Source organism: Melanotaenia boesemani, chromosome 3 (assembly GCF_017639745.1).
Source record: "Melanotaenia boesemani isolate fMelBoe1 chromosome 3, fMelBoe1.pri, whole genome shotgun sequence".
NCBI classification, from domain to species: Eukaryota; Metazoa; Chordata; class Actinopteri; order Atheriniformes; family Melanotaeniidae; genus Melanotaenia; species Melanotaenia boesemani.
The window spans coordinates 35,249,053-35,273,271 of NC_055684.1; positions in this window are offsets into that span (position 1 = coordinate 35,249,053).

Consider the following 24,219-nt stretch of genomic DNA (forward strand, 5'->3'; position numbering starts at 1 on the left):
CCCTCCCACATTTTCAATTACAGTGTTTTAATGTGTCACATGCTTTGATATTCAGATTATTTTATAACCCTTTTTTTTTATCTTGGACCGATGAAAAATTCAGTGTTTTGATTAAAATATAGAGGTCTTTCCTAAAAGTACATAGACCAATTAATTAAAAACTTTTTTTTTCAAATGTGAATGTGTTAAAAAATCAAAAAAAAAAAAAAAAAAAAAAGGAAAAAAAAAAAAAAAAACACTTATTACTAGTATTTTACATAAGAAAAAGAATAAGAATAAGAATAATATAGACTAGAATGCTGGGGAGCTGAGGTGATTTTACAACAACCTGGATGGTGTGACTTGCTGGCTTAGATAAATCATGCAGGTGAAGGTCTGTAGGCTGCTGCAAAGTGAATCAGCCAGATGCAAAAGTATGTGTGTGTAAGTGCATGTGCATGTGTGTGTCCATGAAAGAGCAGACCTTTTCCACACGGCAAAAGGCTTCACTGGAGCAGACAATTGCAATGTAGCCATGTGAGAACAGGGCAAGATGGAGTCACTTTTGCTGACGGCTCATAGAAACGGCAACAGTTTTGATAGGGGAAGACACTATGCCAAAGGCTGGACAAACATTACCCAAGGCTCCACAAAGGTTTCTTTCTGCCTTCTAGGCGGAAGGGGGTGACTCTATGTGTTGCTTAAATTTAATTAAACCTGTGTGTGTGTGAGTGTGTGCTGTATGCATCAGCGTGCACCGGTGTATGTTAACATTAATGAGCGTGAATGATAGATGAGCTCATCACTAAATGAATATGATGATCCTACCAGCACTATGTTGGCTTCACATTTCTGAGCTTTTGCAACAAATAGACTCAACCTTTCTCAGCGTCACATGGAATTATGCAGATATAGTTTTTATTAAGTGCCTCATTAAAAGACTTGATGTCAGAATGCCAAGTTTCATTTAGGTTTGTCTCAGCAGGGTTTAAAAATCTAAATATATGGCATCATTGTGAATAGCGGGTATCTGGCTGACAGGAATTAAAGTAAAAGCAAAGGGTAATCTTCTAACATACTGGGACATAAATTTGTAACTAATATAAGACTTGTTTTTTCCCCATCACGGAAAATTTTTAAAAATAGCATTCCTTTTTGACAAACTTCATTTGGAGCCATTGTTTCATCCAGATAGTCTGGTTGTAATGTTGTAGAGAGCTAACTTAAATCAGATTGACATTGTTATTTTGTCCCTGAGGATTTCTGCCCTTTTAAGATGTACAGAGCCAATGAGAAGGCAGTGAACAATGCCTTCAGACCTGAAAGGCTGCTCCCTCTCACATGGTAGAGCTTATTGGTGGCACTGGATCTAATGCAGCTCAGCAGGTGGAGTGGCCGTCCTCCAGTCAAAGGGTCGGTGGTTGATTCCCCAGAAGACTTGTGTAGCGGTAATGTGAAAAATAGCACTGCATACGGCAGGGATCTCCACTCCAGTTTTGAGTACCAGAGGAAGAGATCCCTGGCATACAATTTATTGATTTAAGAAGAATTGATCTTTAAGTGTTAGTGTGAATAAAAAAAAAAAAAAAAAATATAAACATTGTAAAAAGGTGTATAGAACTTTACATAAAGTTAAAAAGCACTATGTAAGCGCAGACCATCTAATTACCATCAGTACTATAGTTGTGCTTTCACCTGAACCTATCTTAATATGATACAATGGTTATGAAAGAGGTCAGAGTAGAGAAAGAGTATGATGAAAAGCATCAAATGCCATGAGGAGATTGTTTTGATCACATATTAAGGCCAAAGACAACCGAGAGGAGAAAAAATATATATTAAACAGCCTCCAGATTACGATTTAGTAGACTTGTTGAAAAATGAAATTAAGTGCATTCAATTTATATCTGAACTCATGTGTAACCTATAGAAGCTGGTGCAACATGATCATTCTCATCATCAGCAACTTTAATAACACTTCCCCGTACCACGCTTCATGATAATTACCTGCACATTCTCATTCCAACATCATGATTTTAATGCATGTTCATATAAATCAGTGCACACTACATTTTTTTCATATAGTCCACAATCCACTCAGCCTTGTAATGTCAGCTGTCATTGCGGGTGATGTATATATTTTGTAATCTTTACTGCGGGATCAAGTTGATATGTCAAGCGTGCCATAATGGTTTCAAAGGTCTAATAACACAACTCACCCTGTCATTTCAGGCACAAATGTGGCACAAATGATCTGGTGATTCATGATTACAGCAGTCTGACGGAGAAAATGAGTAAGTGCACATGTTTTTACAGGATCGTGGCAGTCGCAAAAAAAAAAAAAAGTAAATAAATAAATAAATAGTTTAAAAAAATATATTAAATTGAGAAAAACAGAAGATCTTGATCAGTGGAAAGCATACGTCAGTACCTTGTTTCATGTTTTTATTTGGAACTCCATCAGCTGCTGCTATTTTTCTTGGGGTCCATTTGTTAAGTACAATTAAATGTCTTTGCACATATAATTTATGTAGTTAAACACCTTTACATATACACATGAGTACACATAAATACATCACATTAATGTATTCATACTCTAAACTATTCATTGAAATACATATTATTATCTATACAAATATACATACACATACGTTCCTATACATACACACTCGCATACACATAAACATACAAGTATTCATACATATGCACATGCACACATACATGCATGGAGACTCATATCCTCAAACCCTCATACACACATTTAATTTTATAACTAGATTCTCTGCTTCAATAAATGCTGCCGTGGCATAAATTTAAACTCAATGATGCTGTTTATTTTGATATGTATTTTGGTAAATGATTCCACTCATACTTGCACTCGGTTAACAGTTTCTGGTTAACCGATGGTGAGCTCACATCAACAATCCTGTCGAGTTTCAGCATTTACAAAGAAAATGCCGTTTTCTATTCAGCACTGCCTGGAATTTGGATCTTTTTGTCATTGCTAACGTTTTGCACAAACTTTTGGGTTTTCAAAACATAGTGAGTTAAATTAGTGTGTTGTTACTATAGATAAACATGGAGAGTTAAATACATTTTGTCCTTTCGCCGCTTTCTCAGTCTCACGTTTTTCTGCTCCTCATTCTCACTCGCTCCAGCAGATAAACCCAATCTTGGGGCCAGCTTCTGCCACAAAACGTTCTGTAATAGTCTAATTGTGGCTAATGGTTTGTGCAGCTAATTAAAGTGTATGAATTACAATAATCAGTCAGCTGCATGGAGGCCATGCCGCTTCACACTGTTCGTCCAAGCATGGATGGCCAAGCCGGAGACGGGGGGATTGTGCAGGAGGGGGTAAGGTATGGAGAAAGAAGGTGAGATGAAAGCGATGAAGAGGAAGGGAGACAAATGCTTGAAACAAAGTCTTAACTAAATCGATATGATAATATGTACAGGAGAGAGAACAAAGAGGGATGTGGATGGGGGGTTGTAGGCAGGAAAGAAAACAGGATATTAAAACGGATTTAATGGAAGACCGAGTACAGTTGGAACAGAGCGATGGTTGAAAGCCATTCAATTACTTGCTGCGTGTTGAGCCTGATTTGTGTTTTTCCTCAGCACATATATATTAGTAATCCTCTTTTATACTTGTAAGATCTGAAGCATGTGAGCTTCTCCCATCACAAGCTATTAATTAAAATATAATAGTTGCACATCAAATTTTTGTTTTTACTGTTTTCATCATGTTTCTCTCATTGTTCTCTTTATATGACAATTAAACTGATCTTTGATGATTGTAATCTAATTTTTGCTTTACACACTGACATATGTCTTGATTTAGAATCTAGTAAAATGTTAAATTTTATGGTTTATTAGCCATCAATATCTTGTTTGGACATTTTTAAATGTTTTCTGACTCTGTAATGAATTAGTAAGCTTCTACGTTGGCTGCTGTGGAGCTGGAATATACCTCACATGGCTCTACTTCACATCATTAATCCTAGATTGCAAAGTTTAAAGACTTTTGTGTGTTTCTTACAATGTGCAAATGTAACGTTGAAGTGGATTTGTAAAGAAGGGTTGCATTATTTTTAACAAGGTCCAAATCATTGTCCCTTTCACTGTTGACAAAGAAAACACACAAACACTCACTAATTTCTTGTTTCAGGTAGAAGAGTATACAATCAGTATTCAGCACCATATCAAATAACTGCAGGAGTCATGGGTCTAAATTTTGTATAAAACCTTTTTGGAGTTGCAAGAGTGAGAACAACACTGAAATAAACCACAATGAATGCATGTTTACCATCTTGCATAGAGACTCAGTGGATTTTATGAGACTGAATTCATTTTCCTTTTTGAATAACTTTCTTTAGGTGATCAGAGATGGAAAAAAAAAGACAGATTAGGTTTAATAACAACCTACCTGGCATCATCTGAATTCTTCCAGCATGTTAAACCTGATGACCAAGTAGAGCAGTGAATCCAAAAAATAATTTCCAAATAGCGGCTTTGCATTCAAAAGCCAATTAAGCACATACTCTGGCTGCATTTTCCTAACCAGATCAAACCGCCTTGGGCAAACCACATGCAGCAGCCTCCTTCCTTTGTTTAAGTGCACATAATGGCAGCAGTAAAGTTTTACAAGTCAGCTCAGAGATCATTACGTTGTGCACAAAGTGTCTCCCTGTCAGTTATATGTTAAACAAATGAGCATAGCAGCCATAAAGATTGCCCTTGTAAAATCTACAGAAGCATTCACAAATGTGTTTTATACACACCTACTTACTCAGTGATATGGATACCACACATACAGTATCGTTAAAGAATAACCTGAGGATTTATTTCTTCCATTAGTTTCTGAGGAATGAAGTTGACAGTATCTGGCATTCTAGAGATGGAAGAAAAAACAGAGTGAAGTGAACAAACTGAAAGCGACTGATGGCCAAACCACAGAAATGGGGGAAAAAACAGGAAGGAAGGAAAAGAACATAAAGCATAAGAGGTGGTGACAGAGCACAGGATGGAGCAGATTGTAACTCCTGATGGACACAGAGCACAGAAGTGGGAAGAGGGCAAAACTGCAATGACAGCATTTATACAAAGAATTTCAGAGAATGAATAATAGAGGCTCACACCCTGTTGTTGTTTCTTGTCAAATCAAATGGGCATTTTAGCAAGTTGTCCAAACACTGACTGTTGAAGAAGAAAAGGAATCAATTATTTTGTGATACAGAGAGCTACTTAATATGTGGTAGTCAGATACCCACACACACACACATGCTATCTTCTAGATAGTGAAATGACTTAGTAACCAGGCGATTTATTCCCTTTTAATAGGGTCTCAATTGCGGCAGCCGCACTCAGACAAATGAGCAAACAAGTCAGAGAGTGACAGTGATATCCATTATGTGTTTAATTATCTTCAAAGTTCCAGTGAAGGGCATTTCTTTGGCTAATGGGAAGACGGTGCTAAGTGTCACAGCAAAGTGCTTCTCAAATGCTCCAACAAAACTATCTGCTCCTTTTTGCAGACTCCAATCTGAGTTTTGACAGGCATTGTTACATTTGGCAAATTGGCACAATCAGTGTCCTCGTCAGAAATAACCAGCATTTGTTATTTGTTTCTTTTTCCCCTTTCCAATTCCAGCTCTAATTCTGTTGGAGATAATTTGACTGAGTCCCATTAGTTGGCGCTGAAACAAGGCATGCTGATTGGTATGTTCGGGGTGAGATGATTGAGGCAAAGATTGGGGCCTGGCCTCAAATGTCATTTTTGAGTGTGCTTGATTGCAGTGTAGTAAAGCAGAAATATGTGATTTTTTTTTCTCTAATGCAATAAACAGAGATTACTGGTAAATTTCACAGATTCACTGAATGTCAGCATGGTGTTGTATGGCAGTGTAGGAAAGAGAGTGAATTTAAAGCACTCAGTTTCCCATTTTATACTAACTTTCTATATACAAACTTTTAGATTTAAATAGAGAAACCCTCAGTGTCTTGTGAGGTAGCATTAGTGCTGTTGACTTGTGAAAAAGAGATTCCAAACACTTAAACTGGGATTTTGGAAAACATGCCAGCTGCTGTGATGCTAATGTTAATTTACACTTAATGACACACTCGACAACTTTTGCAGATTTTCTGTGACACCAGTCGACGGCTAGTCCAGCATTCATCTTGCATCAAATGTGTACTGACAATCTTATCTTGACTTTTATCTCATCTCTTACTCTGTCTCATTCTCAGTTTTTTTTTTCTCTTCTTTCTTCTTTGCTGAATCAGTCGCGATGCGCATTTAAAACAGCCGATGTGTTTATAGCCGCTCTCTTGTGCGCAAATTCGGCTGCAATGTTACAAGTCATCATGGAAGAAAAAGTTATATAGTGTGATTTCTCAGCTTTGGGACACTGCTGTGCAGTGACGGCTAAAGCAATACACATAATAGATGTCACTGTGCCATCAGTCTGGAACACAGCATTTAAGGTCAGAAGGTTACGTAATGCATCTTTAAAACTACCAGATCCCAGGACAAGCACCAACTCACTCCATGGCGGCACATCCAGGCAGGTCCAGACCCCCCACCACCAAAAGAGGGGGCCATTCCTGGGCACCTGCCCCACATGATAATGGTGTTATCATGAATCACTCATTGTGGATTTACCATAGAGTCTCTGAATAAACATTTTGTGGCTGGATTGTAAACCTCATGTACAGCATATAAATGACTGGAAAACTTCCATAAATCCCTTTAAGGGTAAACTATTGCAATTTACCCCACAGAGTTACACACTAATGTCCCTGAGAGACTGTTGATGATGAAAGTGATAGCATTTGGAGGCACCAACGATTTATTGAAGTTTTAAGGGTTTACTGAACAAGAATATAGATAACACCTAAACCTTCTTTTATTTTTAAATACTGTTCTATAGGCTGTGTGGGGTCTGCAGTGAGTCACTGTGGAGGCCCAGAGTGATTGAAACAAGAACAAATGTTTACATTTATCTGCAGACAGACAGTAAGCTGTGAGTGAAAGGACTGAATCGAAGCATCTACTGATGTGTTTCCATGGTGGCAACTGTCTTACAGCCTCTACCTTCTGACCCACTGAGAATATTATGTCATGTGCAGAGACACTGATTCATGCTTTTATCACATCAAAATTAGATTACTGCAATGCTCTTCTTTCTGGTCTTCCGAAGAAGTACCTGAACCAGCTGCAGCTTGTAGAGAATGCAGCTGCACGTCTGTTGGCAAAGACCAGAAAGAGGGCCCACATTACACCAATTTTAAAGTCTCTGCACTGGCTCCCTGTCAGCTTCAGAATTGATTTTAGGATTCTTTTATTGGTTTTTAAGTCTCTTAATGGTCTTAGCCCACCTTATTTATCTGATTTGCTTTTATCTTATGAGCCCACGAGACCCCTCAAGTCCTCTGGTACTGGCCTTTTAACTGTTCCCAGAGTAAAAACAAAAACCCACGGCGAGTCCTCCTTTTATTTCTATGGCCCGCGTATGTGGAACAGCCTGCCTGAGGACGTGAGGGGAGCACCTAGTGTGGATATTTTTAAAAACAGACTCAAGACCCACCTTTTTAGTTTAGCATTTTAATCATTTCTTTTATTACTATTGTATTTATTCATTTCTTTATTCTTAACACACAGGCTGTATTCAGCTTCTATTTATTTATCATTTATGTATTTGTTTTATCATTCTGATTCTCTTATTTCACAGGTTCTCTTATTTTATGGGTCTTAGCAATATTACTATTACTTTTAGACCCAGGGTTGGTTTTTAGATTGTTTTAGATTTGGTTTTACAGTGTTTTATCTCAGTGTTTCCCCACACCACTAGACCCCAGAATTTATGACAGCGTTTCCTTGGTCCTTTTAACTTGCTTTTACCCTCTGTGATGTGTGTGTGTTTGATGGGAAGGGGTGGGGGGTGGGCTTGCTGCTATTGGGTTGGGATTCTGGGGGATTTTACTCTCTGTAAAGCACCTTGGGTTGTTATTTTTATGTATGAAAGGTGCTATATAAATAAAGTTTGATTTGATTTGATTTGTTGTTTTGTTTTTGTTTTGTTTTTTTACCTTTATTTTACCAGGTAAGTTCCATTTAGATTACAAAATCTCTTTTTTTATTGGAGCCCTGACAAAGACAGCAGCAGTTCAAATTCCATTACAGGCAGTAATCATTAAAACAACCATTCAAAAAACATGATTATTAAAAGAAAAATCATTTTATCATTATATAGTTCTGGTTGATTATTTATAATATAAAGGCTGAAGGGAGGAGAAGGGTAGACACCCAACTCCAAAACAAGATTTCTTTTCACACATTTGCTTTGGCTTCATTGTTTGTCTTTTCCATTTTTTTGCTTTGCTTTGACTCTTTTCTTTTTGTTTGAAATGTGACATAATTTGCAATGCACTATGCCAGATTCAAATGTCACGTTACCAGCTCTGCAAACCATGCACATCCAAAAGTAAAACTTTTAGGGTACTCTCTGCATTCAGAACTGGAACAGTGGTTTACTGAAGCTTCAGAATGTGATAGGTTCGGAGAAAAGTGTAAGTTTAAAAAAACAAAAAACAAACTTACTTTGATTTTTTTTAAAAACAAAAAAATCTCCCCATTTCATTTCATTTACCTTGAGGTAAGTTAGTGTTTTCACTGCAGCCTGATCTGATTCAGTGGTATGCAAGCCACTGCAGCTAATGATGAGCCAAGCCAGTAGCTGGCCTGTGATATAGTAACCAGCTCAAATAAATCAATACTGGCCTGATCTGTAACTGATTTTGGAAATGATTGAGCCTCTCCTGACTTCTCAGTTGCTATGCAATAGTGTCATAGACTACGAAACTTTGTGGGGAGAGCATGCTTGGGAAACAGACTAAGTGGCATATAAGATTATTGGGAAAAAAAACAAAACAAACAAAAAAAAAAAAAACCAAGAGTGAAGGGGTTTTTATTACTACTGTCGTCTTGCAGCAAGAACACTTAAAACTTGTGCTTGTCTGAGGCTTTCCTGTGGGGAATTTGCCTGCTCCCTCTGTGATGGACTGGTGACCTGTGCAGCAGGTACCCAGCTTCTTTGCCGACTCAATGACACGCTACAGGACACAGCGGGTATCACATCTGGAACTTTTATGCCAGAATATACACTTAAGAAAATGATAGGTGAGACAGATATCACTGATTATGGACCCACAAAAAAGGCATTTTAATTGTACTTGATTTTTTTACGAAAAGTGTCAAAAGCATCACCATTTCCAAATGTTCTTATTTTCACTGCATTACATGGCAGTATGAAGACTGACGTTTAGCCAACAAGAACAAAGACTTGTTCCTGGTTCTGGCTGTGAAAACTTTGTGTCACCCCACTGAGAGTTTTAAATTTGCTAGTTGTCTGCATCTAATATTTGTAAAACTAGATCGACTGTTTCACGCTGCCTTTGTAACAATTCTGTTTTCCATTGTTCAGATCAGGATGTTTGGAGCAGAACAGGAACAAGAGGGCCATTTGATAGGTGGGAAGGGACTTTTCAAGTGGCTGCAGATGATGTGAAGCATCAATCTTTCATATGCTTTGAGGCCACTTCAAATCAATTTGGCCCTAGCCGCTTCCAGGCTAATCATGTGGCAGAGGGCAGGCAATGTGCCAGGTATGGACACACACAAGGCAAACAGACACAGACAGATAAGCAGATAGACAGACAAACATTCCAAACCTGGACTGAGCCAGATATGGATGAAGTTGATTGGAAATGACAGGTAGTCATCCATTACTGCCTTAAGATTATTTGTACTCCCTTTTAGTATACATATCTAGTTTTCTAAAATGGGCCATTCTGAATGTTGTTTCAAGGCCAAAGAACAAGCATCCATAAACATATGAGGTGAGTGTTTATCTGCTACAATACACTTATTTATTCTGTTTGCATAAAAGAAAAATAATTAAAATATTCTAAAACAAAACAACAACAAAAAAAGCAAAAACAAAAAACAGTTGCCTTTGTGAATATAAAGAACAGTTAAAAAGCATTTACACACAAATGTGGAATGGTTCATTGTGTGTGATCCCTACAGCTCTTAGCACTAAGTGCTGCATGCATATGCAGAGGTGACTCACAAGGCTGGACACTACACATGCTGTGCTGCTGAGTTAGTGGTGCATATGTACACTGAGCACGGCGGCTTTGTTTATTCTATTGACTTATTTGTTCTGTCCATTGACTGTGTTCCCCATAGCAGAGCCTTGCTTTTCTCCTTTTAAATCACCACCTCCTAATTATCTGTCACATTTTCTCCTATCCCGTGCCAAAGACACACAATGGCCAATAATGACCCCGTAGACAGCATCTATCAGGCGCTCCACCATTGATTCTTCTTTCCCTCATTTTCTCTCTGTTTCCTCTTCTCCTTGTTTGGTCTCCATCCTCCTTTTTTCCTCAGCCATCTCCCTCCCTTCCTCCCACTTTGTTTCTCTTGTCACTCTGTGTCAAGCTCCACAGCACCACAGATTTAATGTTAAATGAGTGAAACAGAAATGTATCACCCAAATTTATTTACTATTGAAAGCCACATTCATTTTCTTTGTTTTTAATTAATGCAAATATATCAACAGTATTTTTCAAGAGTGCACAAAAGGGCAAAAACACGGGAATATATTAGGGCTGCATGTGGCTGTATAAGTTTGAGACAGAAGTTGTCACATTTAAGTCTGGAAAAGTGCCTCAAGTGGAAGCTGTCACTGGCTGACTGAACAGACAGCAGGGAGTCAAAGTGGGTGACGGGCCACGGTTTGGCCAGAGTGGACTCTTATATGACAGTAATGTAGTTTGAGTGTTAGCTGCCCGAGGGCTGGAGAGAAACTCGTTCCCCTCCCACAGTTTCAGCTGGCATCTGTCCCCTTTATATGCCTCACCCACAGTCACCACCCTTCCCTCCCCACTCACTCGCTCCCACCCCCCCAAAAGCTTCACCCTGCCGAGAGCTCAGGAACTCAGGTCATTACAGCAAACCGTCAAGGCTAACTGTCACACGGCCCAGAATGCTGGCGTCACTGTCCTCATGTCCTGACGAGCCAGGCTTGTTCTTGGTACAAACATAGCATCCATCTTCTCACCCACCAATCCGACACACTGAGCACCAGTGTGAGAGCAGTCAACTTATTTGCCTAGTGAACAGGCACAGGGACAGGCAAAGTGAGCGAGCAGAAGGTCCAGGTTTACCCCAAAGAAAACTAAACTACAGCAGCCATGGTTTCTACCTCTACTTTCCTTTTGTTATTCACACACAGTTGTTTTACATCCTGATTTGTAAAATCTATACAAATCTTTGTTTCACTGTTAAAGTCTATCATTAGTGGGATATATAAGCATGAAGTTGCAAACAAGCAAGAGACTGCAGGTTGCCGACACTACAAACAAGGCTTGCTGCTTATTAAAGCGATGAATAACTTACAGCTAAGCTGTTTAGTTCAGTTCAAATAAAATAGTTTGCTAGGTCTACAGTATTAAATAAACTTACTTTCACATAGATATTGCAAAGTTGCAAGTTCCTCAGGCTGTCTAAAACTTCAGTACCACGGACAGCACCCAAGTTTGTGGAAAAAAGTCACCTAAACCTAACATTTTATCATAAACAGCAGAGGGCAGATATCACCAAATCCGGAGGTGTTGGGCCAGTGATCTGCAGGTTTTCAATGTGCCTCCTGCTTTAACACACCTGACTCAGATTAAGGAGTCATTGTGCAGAACTTTACAGGCTGTTGGATTCATTTAAATTGAGTCAGGCATGTTGGAGCAGGAAGACATTCAAAAACCTGTAAGACACTGACCCAACAGGGCAACTTGGGATGCAGCTCTTAGATGCATCCCTTCTCCAACACAGCTGAACCAAATGAATGGCTCGTTACCAGGCCTCTGCAGAGCTGAATGGCATGTGGACGAGGGAATTTAGCCATTTGATTTAGGTGTGTTGGAGAAACGATGCATCTAAAAGTTGCTCAATAGTAGCTCTCGAGGTCTGGACTTGGGAACCCCTGATCTATCACCATCATAGACTTTCTGGAAAGGATTGTCATTCCTAAAGCCTGGTACACACATAACGATATTTGGGCTGTTTTTGTCCCGACTTTGCCTCTTCCCGACCTCGGATGGCAAACGCCCGATCATTGTAAGATTTCCCTGTCCAATCATCATTTGGTCTGTGGTGTGTTATGAGCCAATTTGTCCAGATAATCCGCTCCGAAACGGGTCGTAGCCAACAATTGGGAGCCTTGAACATATTTCAGTGCCGATTTCTGAGGAAAGCCGATGACTCGTGAATTGTGGCTGCGTGGGTGGTGACGTTGGCATGGAATGTAGCCAATCAGAGAGCGAGCTGGCTGGGGAGCAAGGAAGTAAATAAAGTCTGTGTTCACGCCGTCTCCAGTCTGTTATTTTTTTCAGTTCTGGCTTTTTCTGTTAACAATAGTCCCAAGACCTCCATCATCCCCTCGTCCTATATTATCCTCTTCCACGCTGTGTTGTGTTTTTCTGTTGTTACTGTTTCTTCTTCTTCGTTTTTTGCCAGTTGTTGCTTTGGTTCTTCTTCTACGTTTCAACGTTTGTCTGGCTTGGAGGACTAGATTATAGATGAGTTGCTGGACAGCATTGTCATGTGTGTGTTTTTCCGTGATTACATTTTCGGAGCACACCACACACAGTACAATCAACATTGATTTTTTTTTTATCCTAAAGTGTGACGTCTTGAACAGATAAAAAATCTCACAAGATTAAAAAAATCGTTATGTGTGTACCAGGCTTAAAAGAATGAAGGCATGTAAATATTATGTAAAGCAGTTGATGTATCTATATATTAAAAATGTTTTCCATTTTTCCTGGAATTAAAGGAAATAAAAAAGACATAATGAAAAGCAATTGGTATCAACCTTTGTACATTGGCCAAATCTTTATCATCATGTCTTCATCATCTATCTACACAGCTACAGAGGTGAGTCTTTTCTTATTCACTCAAATTTGATCCCAACTTTCCATTCCCATTAAAAACTCTTCTTCATGCAGAACCCTCCCTCCCCCTCTACCTGCTTGAGCAAATCTGAGTCACTGTCAGCTGTTGATCGGGCAAAGAAAAAAACAAAAAATAAAAACAAAAACAAAAAACTGCAGGGAAATACTGTCTGACAGCCTGAAACAGGAAGAAAAGTGTTGTTTTATTACTGGAGGGGTAATAACAGCGCAGATAGCATCTATCAGCAGGGTGCTGAGGAGAGGCAGAAGATAAACTGTGGAGCACCTGAGCACAGATGATGTTTGACACTTCAGAGGGAAAAGAGGCAAGGACCGCTGACAGACTTAGCAATGTGCACCCCCTCCCCCATCACAGTGGCAGCAGATGCACCAAGGGGAGACCATAAAATATCAAATGCACACTAAATTGAACAAAACCTGTTGGTATGTGTACAGTGTGTATGTGTTCATACCGACTGATATAGAGCCTGAAGTGCTGAAACTCTGCTGCTACAAATGTAAAATGCTTTTGACATAAATGGAGTGTTTTCTGAATTTTGCAGAGCGAATGTGTTACTGGGTTTTGTAATATACAGAATGCACACTGTTCTGTGTGTGTGTGTGTGTGTGTGCGCACCTAGTCAGCTCCCTAGGGCCCCCTCTCTAGGTGAGTCAGTCTAGTTGCTGTAATCACTTTGCTCACTACTCTCCACTCCAAACCTGATTTGGCCAGATTGTTTTGTTTCTTGTTTCCTGGCTCCTGCCTCCTTTCATCCTCCCCATCTCCCCTTCCATCCTTCCATCTTATACTTTTACCCTTCATCATCTTTCCCCATCTTTTTTTCTTCATCCCTTGCTCCACTCCACTCTCATCCACTCTCTCTGGATCCCTTCTTCTTTCTCTTTTACCCCCGTCCACCATCTTTACCCCTCTTTTCGTCATTTCCTCTCTGTGGTAATAGCAGCTGATTGATGGAGTTTGCTTTGCTTTAATTACACTGCAGGTGAGTGGCCAGGCCTGTTCATGCCAGTGAAGCAGAAAACTCAACTTGGTTAGGTTAGAAATTGGATTTCCCAAAGTGAAAACTCTGTATAGGGGGAAGGTCCTCACACTACTGTATTTTATTACAGTTGGTTTGCTTCTTGCTACTTCCTGACTCTTTTCTTCTTCATTTTACAAGCTCATTGAGGGATACTGCACACTATAAAGTTTCTGTACAACTGCAAATCCATGAATTCTGAGATTTCAAGTGTTATTTTTTCCAATATCTTGGTATTTTGCTTGCTTCTTCGTCAGTTTTAGCTCAATGTGAGTTGCAAAAGTAGGATAATGTCTTTGCACAGCTGTTGTGTTGACGATACGAAACTAGTATAGCATTTTTTTTTTTACTTAAAATTAAACCAACATTTATACCCAGAAACCAGAATTACAAACAATTAAAGGAGGAGCTGTGCTTTTATTGCCGGAGGTGCAAATACAAATTTAATTGAACTCACGTAACCTCCCTCCATTTATTCAGAGCTTATTCTTTTGCATTCTGGTTCAAATTTCTCATCTGATGCTCATTTAAACGCTCATTAAATCAAGATTAAGGTGGAGTGTGTGATAATTCAAATAGATGCAAAAAATGAATGTCTTTTACAAATGGAGCATTACTTTGGTCTCAAATTGAAGTTATGGATGAATTATTGATTAGCAGCTCACTGTCCTACAACTGATTGTTTAATAACACATCAGCTTATGTGCTTTTAGATAACTATAAACATCTTGACACATGGGAGAGGAATAAAAAAAAGAAACCCATGTACTGGTTTCTAGTTACTAGATAAAAAGAAATCTGGTCTATGCTTCTGTGGGATTGTGTTCTCAGTGCGTTGTATACTGCATGTTCAGTGTACCCTGAATGATTGAGTGCTCTCTGCCATATCAAGCTGAATATTATGACAAATACAGCAAACTGTTTCTTCTGAAAAACATTTAAATAAGGATGTTTTTCCAGAGAAACTATATTTTTATACACATCACCACACACACACACACACACACACACACATATATATATATATATATTATATATATATATATATATATATATATATATATATATATAGAGAGAGAGAGAGAGAGAGAGAGAGAAAGAGAAAATCAGGGGTCTGCAACCTGCAGCTCCAGAGCCACAATGACTCTTAATACATGGTTAAAAATGCTAAAGAACTAACTAATGTTTTTACATACAGATATAATGATAACTGCAAGATTCAGTTTTTGTCATGGAATATTTGCATTGAATTTCCACAACATAATGATACTAAAAGTACCAGTAATATTTTTTTAAATCTGTTTTTCTTGTCATTAGGTTAGAAACTCTGGACTTACTTTTTAAATCAAATATTAAATCAAATATTTATGACAAAATAAAAATCAAGTATTTATGACAAAGAAGGATGAAATGTTCAGGATTTACTAACTAAAAGGTAAAAAATCAGCAAGATGAGTTTAAAGCTGTGAAGCTGCTGCCTTCTAAACACACAAGAAACAATATGTGATGAATATCAGCATCAGGTGAACAGACAGAAAGCAGGATGAGAATCTCACAGCTTCTAGATGGTGAGGAGAGAGAAATATTCACAATATCCACAATAACTTCCATCCATGCACCTTCAGTGCTTCATTATCCAGATTTTTGGCCTATAAAGTCTCTAAACTTTCATTTTTAGCTTGTCTACACCTGCAGCCTCCACTACCGGGAGTTAAGGTGTTAACATCTCGTTTCTGGGTGTAGCGTCAGATGTGCAACTAAACATGTGTGGTATCCACAGAAAGCCCAGAATCTCAGCTACCAGCTCAGCAAAACCATTTCTATGACAAATACACACAGTTAAGAAAACAAACAATTCAAAGACCAGGTAAACAAAGTCCAAAAAATATGTAAACACAGATGATATCTCCCCACGAACACGAACAAATGACTCCTCTACTGAAAGCTCACATCTCACAGATTCCACAGCTGGAAGTTTGATCTCGCTATGATCAAGATTCAACAAACCAGAAGAAGAAGGCCTGATTTATGCTTCAAGTTTGTAAAAATCAGAAAGCATGTCTTTCCTTGGCTGTCTTGCATAAAATAAAACAGAATTTATGAAAAAATAATAATAATAAATTAAAAGTTTCTCATTGTCTTTTGGAAGCAGTTTCCTGTCCAAAAATCACGATGTTCTGCCATCTGCATTTTGACAAAGAGAAACGTCGGTTCTTCTTCTTTCTTAAGTTCCAGACAGAAAACGTCTCTTCTTTCTAATAAACTCTTCTGATTACATCAGACACACCGCTACAGCAACGATTAACACGTTAATGTGCCCAGCACTAATATATATTAGTATATATATATATATATATATATATATATATATATATAGATATTAAACGAGTTAAACATTAAAAGTTTGAGCTGTAGTCAGTAAAAGAGAAAGATTTTGTTTGGGATTTTTCTTCTTTTCTTTTCAATAAATCCATTTCTGAAGCATATCATATTGTGTGGCATCTGTTTACGCTTCTTTTGTGTAATTGTTACAACTCTCCCCAGTATGTGTTACAACCATACCCGGTAGTGGGGTAAGTTGTAACAAAGGACGACCGTGTGTTTGACATTAACATACGATGTCTGTGATATTCTTGCAGAGTTTTAAATTGGTGCTTTTTTAGTGAACAAATGTGGGTATTTCATATAAAAGTTTGAGAACTGTAGCTCAAAAATTCAAAGAGTTACAGGTGTTGTAGCAAAAAGTGTTACAACCATCCCCGGTCTCCCCTATATATAATTTTTTTTTTTTTTTATCTGCCCTCTTGGATGTAAGATGGAGCATTATATCTATTCATAAAAATATCTTTAAAGAGGTCATGTTCTGCTCTTTTCTGGCACCATACTATCACTCTGGGTCACTGCGATAGTAGCTTTACATGAACACGTTTAAAAATATTCTTCTTACTGGCCCTTGTGGAGCCGTGGAGTTCATCTACTCTTCATCTACCTTGCTAAGCCGTTTTTGTTACTGTCTTTTTATGGAATCTCTGTGAGCCTTCAAGGAAATCTTGCTTATTTTTTTCCTGTCTGTCAGTACTGGATCCATAATTAGCATGGATAATATTTAGCATGTATGTATGTTGCAGTACTGTGTGTTTGTTTGATTAAAATTATGCTGATTACCTGCATATCTGTGGTATATAACCCTGGTGATTACTTATTAAGAGGACTGTAGTTTAACCTGGAGCAGATGATCATCTGACTTGCCAGTTCAGGCAGAGTGTGGTAAAAAAAAAAAAAAAAACAAGGAAAGAAAAGAAAACAACAACAATGGAAACATGCATCGATGGTCACTAGCTGCGGGCAGTGACCGAAAGAATGGAATCACAACTGCGAGTGGCTGAAATGAGTTTCCTCCCAAGACTGGCTGACCTCAGCCTTAGGTAAGACACTCTGTCACTGAGGACGACTCAGAGTAGAGTCACCGCTCCTCTGAATAAAAAAAATATAAATAAATAAACTAAAGCCAGCAGAGGAGGTTTGAGCATCTGGTCAGAATTCCTTCCAGGCCTCTCCCAGCGGAGTTGTTTCAGGCATGTTTCACCAGAGGAAAGCCTCGGAGCTGACCTGGGACTTGCTGAAGGATTATATCCCATGTCAGTCTTGGGAATTCCTCGAGATCCCCCTAGAAAATCTGAGGGAGGTGGTGGGGAGAGGGAGGTCTGGGGGTCTCTATTAGACTGTTACACCAGTGACCCAGTCCTGGATAAGCAATATGAAATGTATGGATGGTTGGCTTTAGAAACCAGGTCTTTAGAGTAATTGAAACCCGACCCTTTAGCTTGAACTTTTACCTTTTTAAAATATTTTTAACATTAAAATATGGCACAGCAACATCATTTCAGCATGATAAATTATCATTTAAACAACATACTATCTGCTCCTGGCATTTACAAGTTACAGTATTTCCATTTAAAACAGATGGTCTGCTTTTGCAAGTGTTTTAGCAACCTTAATAAATATTACACATTCCTTTACCCTAATATTCAGTGACCTCGTATGACACCGTTGACAGCTCCAGTACCAAGTGTTAACAATAACTAACAAGTGTTTAAACCTGAAATTCTGGAGCTAAAACAAATCACATCCTGTGTTCAAATACTGTAAACACCTCAGAGAGAGATGAAAAAAAAAAAAAAAAAGGCCTGGTATTTTCATTCATTTTAAAGCTAAAGAGGAGAAATCTTAAACACTTTATACTTTGAAAGCATGAAAATAATATCTCTAACTGTTATAGACAACATTCTTGTCTTTATGAAAATCTGTGGACCACAGATTGTTTCATGCTTCTCCAGTCATCCTCCCACCCTACAAGACACATTGAGCACATTGTAAACTATTTCCTGCCCTGTGTGTCTCAGTGCTTGAGAGTGTCAGCACCATGGACAGAGACTGAGATCCGTCTCCTTTTAATGATCATGTCCTGGGAATGAAAGGATCTATGCACCAATATTATCCCATGCAGTGGAAATGTATAGTTGGAAGTTGATGTCAGAGTACTTCTGAAAGCACTAACACTTGCTGACATGCTTCCACATCACTGGTTATCGTTTGCCATAATGAACCAATATAGTTGACGTTTACGCCGCATGAGCAGTGAATGGCTTGATTTACTTGAAGCCAATAACTGCAAAATAATCAGCTCATAGTATATGCATTGCTTATTTGCATTTGTGGCATTCAAATTAGTAATATAATAAACCATTACTGAGCTCTGTCTCAATATTTTCTTCTTATTAATGGTATTATTTAAGCAAATACACTGAATTTACATAAGAAACAACTGAATAAGGGGCACAGACAAATCCAAACGGAGGTAAAGAGAAAGGGAGGCTTGTAGACCTATGAAGATGAAGATATAATGGTTTACTTTGTAAAGATGATTCTGAGCCTTTAAGGAATCTGCTGGGGGTGCATTAAACTAAATATAGTCACTTCACCAAAAAGGATTCACATCTCAGTTGGTACATACTTTCTTGGTATTTCTAAAGTTGTAACCTACAAAATGAATCTCTTTTCTTTTCACAGATTTCCATTTGTATCCTTTTGACTTTTCTTTCGTCAGTTGTCCTTGATCCTTATAAATTGACTTTTCACACATAACAGTGGAAATAAGACACTGAAAAGACTAAAATAAGTACATTTTGTGAATATCTGGAGAGTAAAAGTAATAAACTAAATTGTGTACATTTTTAATGCTTGACTGGAGATGTACGCTACCATAAGCACTTTATTTAAATTAAATGTATTGTAAGCATACCTGCTAACTGGAAACAAAAATATTCACTGAACAAAACATCACAAATTATATCAATGTTTATTTTTGTATAAAGAAATTCTTAATTTTGTCACTTTGATGAATTCAGAGTTTAGATAAGACAAAACTTTAATTAAGGACAAGAAAACTTAAATTGATGGAAAAATTGGGCATCTTTTCATTTCTTTGCTTCTGTCCTCTTTTTTCTAGACTTTGCTTGCAATGGCAGAGTGAAATAAAATCAGGATACTTACTGATGTGTTCAAGTGTAAAGGTGAGCTGAAAAGATAGGATGGGGAAGAAGAAAATAATGGAGGAACGAGGACTCATGTCTGCTTATGGGAGTAGAGGAATATTATGCATCCAATAAGCTTTAACATCTCTCCAGCATTCTTCTTCTTTCCACTACACTAGCCAGTGAAGCTGCTCTCCGACTTCATTCTTTTTCTCCATAATCCCGTCCCTGTGAGGTGGACCTCTCTCATTTCAGTCTGCTTCTAGCAAGTCACTCTATTTTTTCAGGCAGCCTGACTTCTGCCTCTTTAATAATCATTAGCATAATGAGCTGTTACAGGAGCTCAAGAAACCTTGAAAGCTTTCTGGTCTTGCTGTTGCATGTCTGCAGATGTCTGTATAGGAATGTCATTTACAGTAACATTCAATAAATAATAATAATAATAATAAAACCATAGTTTCTGGACACTGGAAAACTAAGCAAATATGCACATTTGGTCACTTCTGAAAAGCTGAACTCATCTTTCTATTTGCTTACTTCTAAAATCTAATTTAAATGAATTATTTAAAAGGTTTGTATTAGAATTGTGGCTAAACACTAAATGAGTTAAAGACATTTTATTAGTTTACATTTGGTTTAGAAAATCTCCTTCATTTCAAGCCATGGAACAAAAGAAAATCTGGATCCTAAAACTGTTTATTTTTATGACATTCATCCTAATTGGTTCATTGTAACTCATTTGTCATGATGTTAGCCATCATTAACACTGCATGGGGGCTGAGAGAGCCTCATTAATTTCACAATACACAAAAAATACGCACAAATCATCCTTTTAAAAAGAATTGTGCTATAAATTGCTGCCAAACATGCAAATGGAAAAACAGAGCAAATAACAGACTGTAATGAAAATATTTGACACAAAAAAGTGACATAACTATTATTATTATTATTTTTATAACTTGTGACCTTTGGAATCTTTGTAATAAATCTTGTATTGGGGGTGTGGGGGAATGACTGCACTTCAGCACCTTAATCTTATTATTCAGATGTTTTTCCCAACAATGTGCTTGCTTGGTCTTTTATTTATTAGTAACCAAGTATAACTAATCCCTACAAATACACATCATTAATACAAGATTTTTTAATCAGCCGATGAATCTTATTAATTTCCTTTGATGTGGTAACATTCAGAAACCCTTGTGTCCACAGAAACCTCTTCAATCAGTGTCGTTTACAGTCCCTTCCTGTAATGCAAATGTTCCTAAACAAGGGGTTGTGACGGGGGAAGGGGGGGCTGCTTTTGCACCCCTAGCAAAACATGGACAAAAATATTAAAGTACTAAAGGTCAAACAACGATGAATCAACAACAGAGATTTCAACTACCAAAAAAAAAAAAAGAAAAAAAAAAGAAAAAGGAAAATATGATGAGGCATATCTTGTCTTAGGATTGACCAGGTAATGATAACGTAATGGTAATGGTCAATGGTGGGTAAACAGGGACTGTTATATGTTGCAAAATATTAGCATCTGACAGTAAAAAGCTAAACAACTTATACTTGAGGACTGAACACAAAAAATCCTGTTAACTTGTTATTTTAGAAATTACTGGAAACTACTAAACTGCTGTATAAAACAGAGTTGTTTTATTAAAGCAGCATCTGCCTCATTGAAAGCTCAACTCACATGAAATAGTTGCAGAGGTTCTTGGTTTAAAATGCCTCACACTATAGCAGAGAAACTGATCATTCTTTCTGCCACTGATATTGTTTTAACTGTAGTTACCAAGTCAGTAAACTAAAGAGTATTTCGTGGCACATTGCTTCGTACATTTCTTTGTAAGCATCGGGGTGCGTGTGGTAGTGGGATCGGAAATGAAGGGCCTTGAGATTATTGTTGTCGATTGAAAGGGAGCCCCGCAGAAAAAGTTTAGGAACCACTGCTGTAATGTTTATGTGTTTTAACAGCACTCTCTGGGTGTATTCTATGTGCACATGCACAACTTGGAGTTGCTTCCATTATTTCTTTCTCGTGCATTTGTTTTTTAAAGCTGCAATATATCAATGCTACCATACTAGAAACATTAAAACTGTAATAAAGTAAAATGGAATTCATTAATAATGGAAATCAAATGGAACCAACAATACAAGTTAAGAAACACAGAAAGGTCAGAGGGTTCTCTCTAAAAGAATCTGAATAATTCAAATGTACTTTAAATTAAACATACAAGCACTGAACTAATTACTTGTTAATTGTTTACTAATCTCACAGATGACAAGTACTCTGCTTGTTTTTTCCACCTAGAGATGTTTTGCACAATTAATAATTCTTTCAAATAATGAAGTTTTAAAGGATTTTTTTAATCTTACCAGCTTTAAAGTGTGGGATGAACAGTATATATAAAAAGAAACAAATATAAGTGATTTCACTGCTGTGGTCAGCCTGCAGATTCTACAAGTATTGATGTCTTCTGCACAAATCCATATCAACTAAAAACCCTTATCTCTTCAACAATTCCACCATCAAATAAGCTGAAATGTAGCAGGACAAAGACATCTTCTAAACTATGCTATTATAGTTTCTTTGTTAATAGATATTGCCTACATGACTTACAGGCTGTATAGATTTTTCCCAAATTTGACTCATTCTGAGCTGAACTAATAAGTGGCATGCAACATCCTGCAGTACTTGCCACAGTTTCCTTCCACCAAATAACAGTTTACCTGACAAAAATACTGAAACAGACTTGAAACCTCCATGTTTACTTCCTCCCTCAAAGCCTCCTCCATTTGATTAGCACATTTTAACAATTAAAATGATTGAAAACCTCTTTCTTTATCAACTGAATTGATAAATAAAATGAGCTTGTTTTTCTTTGTTCTGTTCCTTTTCCCTGTTTGGTGCTAAATATAATTCTGGCTCCATCTTCATTAACAATATTCTCTTTTTATAATAAAAAGATGCTTACAAACATCTAACAGTTTACTAGGAATTCTTAATAAACCTTGCCTTGGATCATTATGTGACTTGTACTATGACTCAAAACTTAGTCATGGTACAATTTTGGGGACTTTTGTTAGTAAAACTGCAACATTTTGTCTTAATGACCAATATAATCTGATATCCAGGTTAACTTCTTGACAAAGCTGTTTCTTCTTGTCATGGTCTGTGTTTTTGGTTTGGTTTTACTTATGGGTTCATTGTTTTGTCTGGTTTCCTGTTTTTATTTTGTTGTTTGTTCCCCTTGTGTACAATGCTTTGATTTCTGCTTCCTGTTCATTTTTTACATGCGGTCTAATTTGCTCCTGTTTCTTGTTAGTTCACCTCAGTGTATTTATACTTCTTGGTTTCAGCTGTCCTTTGTCAGATCATCTGTTGTGTTTCCACATAATGTTTCCTGTTTCGTCCCTGGAAATTTTTTGTTGTTTTCTGCTTGCTATTTTGGTTTAAAACTTTTATTCTTGCATTCCATCTGCCTCCTGCCTTTTCATCCTGAATTTGGGTCCTCATATCCCGCAATCCTTGACACGTCTTCTTTTTTTCTTCTTTTAGTTTTGATTGATAGCAGCAGAAATATCTTAAACAAATGGGATAGTTTAGGGTTGTTGGTGCAGATGGAGGAAAGATGGTGACTTGTAAACACTGCACTGCACTGGTCAGGAAGCTTTAGGCTATACTCCACCACAACTTGGAAAAAAATGAAAAAGGGGATAAACATGCCATTTCTTTGTGCACGTCATTCAAATCTAGCTGTACACTTTAAGCCAGAATCTGATTCAGAACATATAGGTGACTAGCATAATGAAGGTATGTGTTAGGCAAACATGCTCATTAGCTGGGGTTGTGCAACATTATGGATATTATATTACATAGACCAAACATGCATAGGACTCTTATTTCAGCCTCTGGTTACATTTAAGAAGTTGCATTTAACATTGTAGATAAGGGGGGATATATAAAGTTAGAACTTTGTTTTTGCTGCTATGGGGCCAATAGTGAATTGAGAGTTGTTAAACCGCGACTATTCTCCTTTTCCCACTGGTACTTATGTGCTTCACCACCATTATCCAAATCTTGCAGCAAGCAGGGAAGCTCTTCGCTTCTGATTGCTGTCATCAGCACTTGATGATCATTGACTCCCCCCTTGCTGGATTCACACATCAGCCATATCTGGATTTAATCATAACTTTCTATTAAGTTGTGAAGGCTGACTGTGTGGTGTTCCAGTTCCGTATCATCAGCCCCTCGCCCACATTCATTATTTTCTGCTGGAATCTGATGATAGTGGACATGTTTGGGCATTGGATCTCATTGGCTGTTTACACCTTTCCAACCTGATTAGAAATTATGTGAAAGAGAACAACTTGTGTAAGTGATTTCACGCCAACTTGGCTTGTAGCAGCGATAAATAAAAACCATGTGGTAAACACTACATGCTTTATACTGTACTTTATATTAATATTCAGTGGCGACCTGGTGTATGAAAAAGGGGCCATCCTCATATCATAGCACTCATTCGATCAACATTTATAAGAAAAAACAGAAGATATAATCAAGCTAAGAGTGCATAATTAGAATTAATGAGCACTGCTCATACAGTTTGTCTGCTGTGCTTGTTAGTTTTCTTATTTTAATGTCTAACGTGTTATTGCTC